We start from the raw sequence: 7,316 nt of genomic DNA, 5'->3' as shown, positions 1-7,316 counted from the left end.
TTCTGCTTTACAGTTTGCTGTGAAAAATCATTCAACAAAATTTTTTTTAAAGACTTTATTTATTTGACAGAAAGAGACACAGTGAGAGAGCGAACACAAGCAGGGGGTGTGGGAGAGAGAGAAGAAGGCTTCCCGCTGAGCAGGGAGCCTGATGTGGGGCTCGATCCCAGGACCCTGGGATCATGACCTGAGCCGAAGACAGACGCTTAACGACTGAGCCACCCAGGTGCCCCTCATTCAACAAATATTTATTGAGATATTAATTGAATTTTGATCCCTGCCAGCTTCTGAGGAGTTTTCTTTTTAATAAAGAGATTTGTGTTAGTGCCTGCCAAGCAAATGCTTTTCTTTTTATTTTTTTTTTAAATAGGGAGTTTGCTTGGCAAATATGTGGAGGGATTGAGGGAACGGGTCAGTATTAATTACAGGACAGTTAATAGAATATAATACAGATGTGGGCACCTGGGTGGCTCAGTTGATTAAGCGACTGCCTTCGGCTCAGGTCATGATCCTGGAGTCCCTGGATCGAGTCCCGCATCGGGCTCCCTGCTCGGCAGGGAGTCTGCTTCTCCCTCTGACCCTCCCCCCTCTCATGTGCTCTCTCTCATTCTCTCTCTCTCAAATAAATAAATAAAATCTTTAAAAAAAAAAGAATATAATACAGATGTATCAGATTATGCTCAATGGAGACCACTTTTTTCACAAGGAGAGGCAGACACTGCCTCACATCAGTGTCTAGGAGGCTGGCTCAAGACGCTGATGAAGGTGCGGGGAGTTTCCCATCAACCCTTTCGGCTTGCCTAGCCTCCTAACAGCACCTCCCACAGTGCTCCGGGGCTCCCCAGTCACGTGACAGGGGTGGTTAGACTCGACCAGAGGGAAGCTGATGCGCAGTCCAGGTGGCGGGGGCTGCTACTCTTTCCTTCCACCTCCTTTACTCCCAATCCTGCGTGATCTCGCGTGAAAGGGGGAGTATCTTCTCGCGAGAGCTAGGTCGGGATCCCTCCAGGACCGCCTCCGTGGAGAGGAGGAGGAGGAGGCGGAGGCGGAGGGAGGAGGAGGAGGCCCCGTCGCGGCCTCCGCCGCCGCCAACGGGGCTGTCCCTATAGCTCCCGATGGAGTTTGAGGTCGTGAAACCGCCGCCGAGCTCTGCCCCGGCGAGACGAGGCGCCTCCGTCGCCGAGCCGCGCCGTCGCGGGGCTCCCGGGAGCGGCCCTTAGCGACCCCGCCCGGGCCCCCACAGGTAGGGCGGGGGCGGGCACGATGCGGCTCGGGCCCTAGCTCGGGTCCCTAAGTCCTCGGCGGTCGGGCGGGAGACCGGTCTCAGCCCGGGGCCTGTGTGCTGTCGTCGCCGGTGCCCTGAGGGTTGGGAACTGAGGGCCGCACCTGACGCTCGGACCGGGCCCGGAGTCCGGGGCCTGCGGAGGCCCCTCTCTCTGGTAGGGCTTTTTCAATACCGAGCGCCCGGCGCAAATGGCCACCTCCCTTCGACACCGGCGGAGGGGAAGCCTCTGACCCCTGAGGAACCTACCCAAGCAGAGGCCAGGGTTCTCTCTCCCTTTTCTACACCAGTTGGCAAGAGGGGTTTTGGAGGGGGTCCTCGAAACCAAGCCCTCTCCTAGCTTTTCGGCTTTCTGTCCTGGGGCTTCCCGAGATCCCAGAGCAGGGATGGTGGAGGCGATCTGAGTGGTAAATAGGGACCGCGGCCAAACAATGCCCTGGGAGGGCTTAACCTCCTGGGAACGAAATGGCCGGACCAGAGTGGTTGCACAGTGGATGTGACGGAGCAATGGCATGAAACACGGCCAGGGAATTCTGCTGTGGCTTTCTTCTTTCCCTCTTTCATTTTTCCTTCTTGGGGAAGCCTCTTAAGGAGACTCTTCCACCATCTTAGAAGAATGGTAGAAAGCATCTTTGTTTCTCAGAAGCAGCTCTACTTTTCTCTGCCCTTAGCTTTCAAGAAGGGAGAACATGAGAGTAGCTGTCATTTCCATCCTTCTAATCACAGAGGAGTTTAAGATACCGGCAAGGTAGAACCTTGACACCAAAATAGTCTCAAGTAATCACTGACATGAAGTAGATCTAATCTCGTGATTCCCAGCCTGTTTTATTTTTAAATAACCACCTAGGTTCCCTTCTTTTAATTCCTGCTCTCTCCTTACCTGGGCCCCTTTTTAATTCCTACTCTCCCCCCAAACCGCTGTGACTAGAATAACTTTTTATTACAAAGTGCTTAAGTAATCTTTTTTCCATTTTTGTATTATTCTAACTATTAAGTTCCAATAGGAACTTTTGACTAACCCGAGAATGCAAACGTTGCTACACTACACTGATATAATTTCACCCAAAAGCAAAGAAACAAATGTTTTAGTTACCCTGTGCAGCCTTTTTCTAGTTAAATACACAAATTTAGTTAAGGCTTTTCAAACATTAAGAAAAGTTCATGTATTTTGCCATTATTACCTTCTTTTACTACCTAAAAAGCAACACCACTGTTATAACATCCTTTTCCTGTGTTCATTCCACATTAGTTTTTGAAGGAATAGAGGCCATTAAATCCTGTCAAATTTTTTAATGTTGTTATTATTGTTAATTTGGAGATTCATGTTTTCCAAATTTTAGAGTTTGGAAAATTGCTGGAAGGACAAAATGTTAAGCGTATATTCCAAACATGTTTAGAAAAAGCAGATGTTAAAATTCAAATTGCCTCCTATTCTTTGAAGATTTAATTGCAGTTCTGTTCATTAGTGGATCCTTTGAGTTACTCCTGATCTGTTATTACTGTTGTGTTGACCTGACATATAAGACCTATGTCCTTTGTTCATATGTTTTCATTAATTGTTCGTATGTTTTCATTAATTCACTTTCTGCTTTTGTAATTTGCTATATCTTCCAGTCTGAAAAAGCTAACAAAAATTCTTTTGGGGGGGAAGCATTCTTTTAACACAAAATTTTGTGTTCAGAAATGAAACTTCGAAGCTATATGCAGTATCTAAGAATGCTAAATAAACTTATAACAAGGCCTTATTATAATAAGCACTTATTGTTTTGGTTGGACTGCATTGAAGTTTCACTTTCTAGTTATTGAAAAAGGAAGCATGTGGTAAAATAAAGCGAGCTGAAAATCAAAAGTAATGTTTTGCATCCAGTCTCCTAACTGTTGTAATTTACATCTTTATATTTCTCAGGTTTTCTGGTTTTATGAAAACTTAAGTGTGGTTGTGACTTTCACCTCAAATTCTTAATAAAAGTTAGTTTTGATTATTACTTTATAATTTTAAGTACTCTGGAGTTGCACTGTCCAATACAAGCCAATAGCCACATGTGGCAATTGAGCACTTGAAATGTGGCTAGTGTGAATTGAGATGTGGTATCACTGTAAAATAAAACACACACCAGATTTCAGAGACTTAGTGCAAAAAAAAATAAGCTACTTTAATAATTTTTTATATTGATTACATGTTGAAATGATATTTTGGATAAATTGGGTTAAATTCTATTATTAAAATTAATATCATCTGTTTTCCCTTTTTTAATATGAATACTAGAAAACTTTAAATTACGTGTGGCTCACATCGTGTTTTTATTAGACAGCACTGTTTAAAACAGCACTGCTCTTCTGAGAAATAAATTACCTGAATAAAAGTAGGCACATGAAAACCAAAAATTTCCTGACAGTATCATCTTGCAATCAGAATAACCAAAAAGCTAAGGACTTTGATAATATGAAGGATAAAGTTATCCAGTGGCCATTGTTTGATAGGCAGAAGTGAGTAAGTTCTGTCTCAAAAATAAATATTGTTCATATCTTGTCATCACCAAAGGAAAACTTTATTGGATATGCTAATTAAAATAGAAAATTATCCCATTAGTGTTACACTAGAAGACATGGGAAATTAAATCTTATACTGGTTAAAAAACTGAGTTCAGGCTCAGGGTGGATTTAAGAAAAAACTTGAGTCCTGTATCTTTCCTAACTTATACTAAAGTCACTTATAATAGCAGTCTTTAAAACTGTACTTCAATTCCTTTTCCTCCAGTCCCTTCAGTATGTTTGAGTGCCGAGTTTTAGAGTTTGGAGATTATTTCCATTGGTTTTGTTTGCTGTTTTATAGGCTAAGGTCTCAATTGTACCTGATGCTTTAAATAATAACTTTTGAAGTCCAAAACTGATTATTTGTAAGGTTTCTGAACTAAGAAGTACTTTTCAGTACTTTTCATTTCAGGAGCTTAAATTCCTCACATGGGTGAACTAAAATGAAAACAATGAATGTCTTAATTAACAGACTTGAGCCCTAATGTCTAGATTTTTATGAAGAGAATTGTAAAATACTAGATATTTTTTATTATACAATAGTGAAAGAAGCATAAACTTTATTCTGGCACTTTAAAATCAGGTGGCATAGTCCAGAACTGGCTGCATAATGTCATGGTGGACTAATAACAAAAAATGAGAGTACTTAGCTGGTATGCAGTTTGCTCTTAATAAAGCAATGCATAATTTGCATCATATCAGAGATGTCTATTAATTACTCTTTCTATTTTACAAGTTAGTATTCATAACAAGGAACTTACAGCCTGGAAAATTACTTGAGGAAAATCTTTAAGGTCGCACCTATAATGTAGTGTTTCTTCTCTGCTTTATCTTGTTATTCTTCTTCAATTTTACTCTAGTAACTGAAAGTTACTTCGTTATTACAAGTAATTTAATTAGAATGTTTTTCTTAAATAGTCTCTTTATGTATTTAGAGTTGTGGGCTTTTTGTTTGTTTTGAGTTTTGGCTTTTTAATCCATTTTATCTCAGTTTGAGATGTTTTGGGACTATCTTCAGGTTTGATACTTGACTGTTAACTCTTAAGTGTTATTAGCAATTTAGAATTCCAGAGAGTCAAGTAAGTTACTATGGAATTAATAAAGACAATAGGCTATTTATCATTTTTGGTTATAAAAATACTTCCTAGGTAAATGTTTACGAAGTGCCTTTTTTAAAGAAATGAAAGTCAAAAAAAAGGAAGAAATGAAAGTCACTTTTGCCATCCCGAATTAAAAATTTCGGTGGACTATATAAGCTGCTTCTGTGTTTTAGATAAAATTTTATTTTGTCTTTATCTTAATTGAGGAATCTAGAATTTATTGATAACGGTACTGAAAAAAACATTTAAAAAAAAAACTTTTCCTATGACTTATTATATAAGGAGAATTTAGTACATACTTCTTCTGTCAGAAAGTTAGACTCTGACACATAGCAGGAGAATTTGGCAGAATTACTCACCAATTTTGGCAGAATTTTTCTTTTTCTTTTTTTTTAAGGTATTCAGTTTCTATTAGAAATCAAAGTTCTCATTATTAATTATATTACAGCATCTGGTGTTTATAGACCTAGAAACACATGGGAGATATTATAACATAAAACTATCAAGTATATTCTGGAGTAGTTTGAAATACTTGAAAACTAACACGTGAAAGAAAATATGAAAGATAGCATTTTTATGTTTAGTTCAAACTTAAACGGCTTCTCCCACCCCCGACTCATTTACTAATGTAAAGCATTTCAGGGTGATCTTGGAAAACGAAATAAGGAAAAAGTGTTTCCTACTAGTTTCCTATTACACAGTGTGATACCCTAACCCACAAAATTAGCATTTCCAAACAGGTGGCCATTATGAAAAAATAGATGCAGTGTCTTGTTTTGATAAATATTTTATTGGTTCAGGTTATTAACTAAATTAGGGCTCTCAGTAGATTTAAGATAAAATGACTTCTCCCTCAGAAGCCTTTTCCTTGTATAATCCTACAGCCTAGAAAACTGAACATTTCAAATGTTAAATAGCTTCAAGAAGTGATGTGTTCACCTGTTCAGTGCTCATCTCTAAAGTTGGAAGCAGACTAACAGGGTTTAAGATTGATGGCATTAATAGATGTGGCAATGCAAGGGTAAAAAGTATAAAATAAGTATAACTTGCAAGATTGGGCTAGTTTAAAAATAAAGATATTAGATACTTTACATTAGAACTGTTTGAGGAGAAATTTGTACAGGGTGCTTTTTATATAACAAGCCCTGTGATTCATTTACCAAGATATTTTTTGAAACCTTAGTTTTTGTGAACATAAAAGCAAAATAAAAGCTAACAGAATTCTTCATTTGGATGTGGGGATATTGGAGAATCAGTTATATACTTTTCTGTCTTGAATCTGACTATAGTTTTAAACATCTAATTTCTGTGGAACTAAGATATTTGGATTGGTAAACATTCTTATGAAATAAAGTAGTGGCTATTTAATTGCCCTAAATACCTAGATATCTGTTCACCAGAGAACCTTTGTCAGACTTATGTAAGTTTTGAATTGGAAAATATGAAAAATTTGTGAAATGTAGAGTGTTCAAGTTAGGTATCTAAAGATTTTAGAGTGCAGTATAGTTTTGATACCAAATATTTTATTACAAATCATGGAATAAATATTTTAATCTTAGGAAAAAGAATTCTATCATTTTTTTCCATGTGCCTTTTAATCATATGTAAAGATAAAAATTTATATTTTGCTTTTTTTTTCTGTTTAGAATTATTAGGTGAGAATATTGCTTTATTCTTCCATATCTTGCTCATTGGACCTGACAGTTTGGGGTTGTGTATCTGTATACCTCTCTCACTAAAAGATACGTTTTGTCAAAAGTATTGTAGGGAACCACATTCTAGATTTGTAAGACAATTTTTTTTTAACTTTGGCACTGTATTTCTGTATTTTAAGGTTAGCATCTTTTTTTAAAAAATTTTTGGACAAACTGCTCTGTCATCATCATCTCATATACTTTGATTTTCAGTACCTTTGTTGGCCTCTTAGTCAAATCTTGACCAGAGATTTCCTCTTTTGTGAAGCTGCCAAGTTGGACATACCCTTATCTGACTTGGTCATTTCAGGTGGCTGTTTCTTCACACTTGACTCACTATAATATTCTTTGGATCAATAGTTTTCAAAGTCCAATAACTCTTAGACCATTTCTTAATATATTTGGGGGTAGTAGCTATCCAAAAAACCCAAGCAATCCAAAGTAATTTGTGTTCCTAAAAATGAAACGTGGAAAGTTAATCTACTTATTTGATGTGGTCATTAAGAAAAATACATAAAAGCTTTGATAGTCGACTATTCTTTGAGCAACCAATATAAATATGTTTAGTTGAAAAGGGCACTATACAGATATTGTTTCTGGACAAAATTTCAGAAATTTAACAAATTCAGCAAATAGATTAAAGAAAAAGACATCCAAAGCATATAAAATTATTCAGAGTATTTTAGGTTTTGAAGCTGTGATGGTTGA

The 7,316-nt window shown here is 37.7% G+C and overlaps 1 protein-coding gene across 5 annotated transcripts in view; it reads left to right on the top strand.

The window, feature by feature from the left end:
* The first annotated feature begins 884 nt into the window (after positions 1-884).
* The window catches only part of RC3H2 (ring finger and CCCH-type domains 2), a 50,765-nt gene continuing 44,333 nt past the window's right edge, over positions 885-7,316 (top strand). For 4 of the 5 annotated variants that reach the window (XM_032418291.1, XM_032418290.1, XM_032418288.1 and 1 more), the window contains exon 1: positions 885-1,243. The gene's annotated coding sequence lies outside the window, so the exon portion shown is untranslated. Of the gene's footprint in view, positions 1,244-1,281; positions 1,440-7,316 lie in introns of those variants that run through there. The other variant, XM_032418289.1, reaches the window with a different exon arrangement.

The sequence above is a fragment of the Phoca vitulina genome, unplaced genomic scaffold (genome assembly GCF_004348235.1).
Source record: "Phoca vitulina isolate PV1807 unplaced genomic scaffold, GSC_HSeal_1.0 scaffold21, whole genome shotgun sequence".
Taxonomy (NCBI): Eukaryota; Metazoa; Chordata; class Mammalia; order Carnivora; family Phocidae; genus Phoca; species Phoca vitulina.
The sequence above is the reverse complement of the archived record's forward strand: the minus strand, read 5'-3'. Positions and strand labels throughout refer to the sequence as shown.